This window comes from Cyprinodon variegatus, unplaced genomic scaffold, assembly GCF_000732505.1.
Source record: "Cyprinodon variegatus isolate N-32 unplaced genomic scaffold, C_variegatus-1.0 Scaffold1630, whole genome shotgun sequence".
Classification (NCBI taxonomy): Eukaryota; Metazoa; Chordata; class Actinopteri; order Cyprinodontiformes; family Cyprinodontidae; genus Cyprinodon; species Cyprinodon variegatus.
The window spans coordinates 55699-58561 of NW_015152083.1; the positions used below are offsets into that span (position 1 = coordinate 55699).

The following is a 2863-nucleotide window of genomic DNA, read 5'->3' on the forward strand; positions in this document are numbered from 1 at the left end:
TGTCGATTATTACTGGCCGTAATACTGCCGTATTTTCCGGACTATAAGCAACTTTTTTCCCACGCTTTGAACCATGCCGCTTATAACAAGGTGTGGATTTTTTCTGTCAGAGAGGAAGTCAAAGTTTAAAGCATACGGGGCCAATTTCTTTCAGCGGAACATGCTAGCAGCAGGCACGACGGAGAACAAACAATGCAAAAACAATCTAGAAAATAAGTAAAAATGTCTTGATTTAATTTTATTTACCCTTCATTTGAGTAGGAAAATAAGTTTGCCAATGGAATGAGTAGTTTTATTCTTAGAATAAGATAATTAGACAATACGCATTTGACATAAGACGATGCAATTTTTTTCTTTATTTTTAAAGTAAATAATTTTGTTCCACAGGAGAAGTGTCAATTCAAGGAAAATGCATTTATTCTAAGAAAAAAAATATTTATTTAGATTAAAATGTTTTGAAATGAATGTCCCGAATTCAAACATTTGATACTTATCTGCCGCATTAAAGCTGCAGAAGAGCTGCAGAGCTGAAATAAAGAGCCGGACGAAGCCCCATCTTTCAGCAGAAGCTCTACTGTGAGCCAACAAGCTAATGGGAGCTAGCGTTCTTCTTAGTCCCTACTCCAGGAGCTACATATAGCCTGTATATATATATATATATATATATACACATATACAGGCAGACTAGATTTTGGTCCAGAGGAGCAAAGGAACGGACTGTCACTTGGCTTTACAGAGGTGGGCTTGAACGGCTCAGATGAAGGTTTTCCCTTGCTCAGAGAGAGACAAAAGTTTTCCTTCCAAGGGAGGAGAAGGACCAGGCTTATCCAGCGGATCAGGAGAGTTTCCTACTGGAGAACACAAAAAGAGACAAAGGCAAAGCTTAGGCTCAGAGAGACAAAGGCAAAGAGTTAGACTCAGCCAATCTCAGGAGGCTGGAGTACCCAATACTGACAAGCACTCTGACGTCGAGGTGGTGACAGTCCGCTGCTCTTATGCTCCTCTGGTAATGACCCAACAAGCCGCAGGTGAGGAGGAAAAACCCGGCCCTCCAAGCCAGAACAGGGAAAGGGCACCATCTGGAGGTGGAAACAAAACACAAAAAAACTTACCCCACAAACAGAAACCTAACAGGAGCAGGTGGAACAGATGGTTCAACAGAGCTATGGCTCTTGGTCAGTTTGGCAACTGGATTAAAAAGAAATCTAGGATAATTGTTATTCCCCTCTTTTAATGAGGAGAAATATGCCGCTCTGGCTTTATGAAGTGTCATTTTATATAAGCTGTTTTTACATAGTAGAATTCCCATAGGCATGTAGAGCAAAAGGAACTTTTTAAAATAGCACAAGCTTAAACTTAGCTATCTGATCTTCATATATTTCCTCTGTTTCATCAGATCCTTGCATACGGTCAACGGAGTGCTCCTTCATCCAGAATACGTTGCCCCCTAAGCAGGTAGATGTGGACCTGGCTATAGTTGTAGACAGTTCCAGGAACATGCAGGCGGATGAATACGCTGGTGCCAAACAGCTGCTGGGTTCTGTGGTGGAGCAGCTGGTGGTAAGTCCTCAGCCCCGCAAACCCGGAAACCAGGCTCGCATTGCTGTGGTCCAGCAGAGCGGCACCAAGGAGGCCAGGGTGGAGTTCGACCTGCAGACCTACCAGGGTCAGGCTGGAATGAAGCAACACCTGATGGAGAAAATGCAGCAGCAGAGCGGTGCCTCGGTTTTGGGACAAACGCTTGACTACACCATAAAGGAGGTGCTGCAGAAGGGTGCCCCGCCCCGTAGAAGAAGGGCTCTACTGGCCGTCGTCGCCTCCCGAACAGAGAACAGAGACCGAGACTGGCTGCGGTACATCTCCCTGAAGTCCAAGTGTGAGGGCGTGGCCATGTTTGTGGTGGCAGTCGGTGATCGGTACAACCAGACCCAAGTGAGGGAGATGGCTGGTCTACCTACCCGTCAGCACCTGGTCCGAATCAGCCGGCTTGAGACCCAGGAGCAGGGCTACGTTCAGCGCTTCTTCAGAGTCTTCCTTTCTGTCCTCAACAGTAAGAGAAACTTCAGCAGGAATTTTCTTCTTAGCGTTTAAAATCAGTTGCATTCAGTTTTTATTTTGTTCAGCATATCGACAACATCCTAATTCACCACACCATATCTCACTTTGAAGAGAAAATTCAATCCAATCATAGAGTCAGACTAAGTTTTCTATCTAAGGAAAACCAGCTGATTTCATTGATTCATTAACTTTGCTGAATTCATTTTCTTTTTCTATTTCAGAGAACCTGAACCCGTATCCTCCTGCTTCAATAAAAACAGAGTGCAACCAGCTTACCGAGCCTGAGGACTTCTTCTTTGGGTAACTCATTCTAAACTTTAATTTTTAAACCTAATGCTAAACTAAATCAAAAACACATGATTTACACTCAGAATATAAACTCAAATTGGCCTTTTTTTTGGAACTCCTGCACTTAAATCTGAGTTTCGACGCAACAAGGCTGCTGCTGTACAGCTTAAACAGTGAAGCAGTAAAAGGATTATTGACGGTTTAGACTGGTTGGGTTACATTAAACCAGATTCACAAAGAAAACTAAGATCTCTTGGTGGGAATGTGGCTTTGCTAACTCTGTTTACTTTGGATTGTTAATGCTAGTTTTACAAGAATAAAACAGTAAAATAGTTAGCGTGCTTAGTTGATGTAAGGATATCGACCATAACTAGAAAGAATTGCATTTCCTGCTAAAGTTTTCTAAACTGCAAGCTGTAAGATGGAAATAGTACAAACTGTTAAAGAAAGAATGGAATAAAGAAAAAGAAGCAAAGGACAGTGTCAGGATTTGGTTATTGAGTGTTGACCCAAAAGC

At 42.6% G+C, this 2863-nt stretch overlaps 1 pseudogene; it reads left to right on the forward strand.

Moving 5' to 3' along the window:
* The window catches only part of LOC107104152, a 13324-nt pseudogene that overhangs the window by 3743 nt on the left and 6718 nt on the right, over positions 1 to 2863 (forward strand).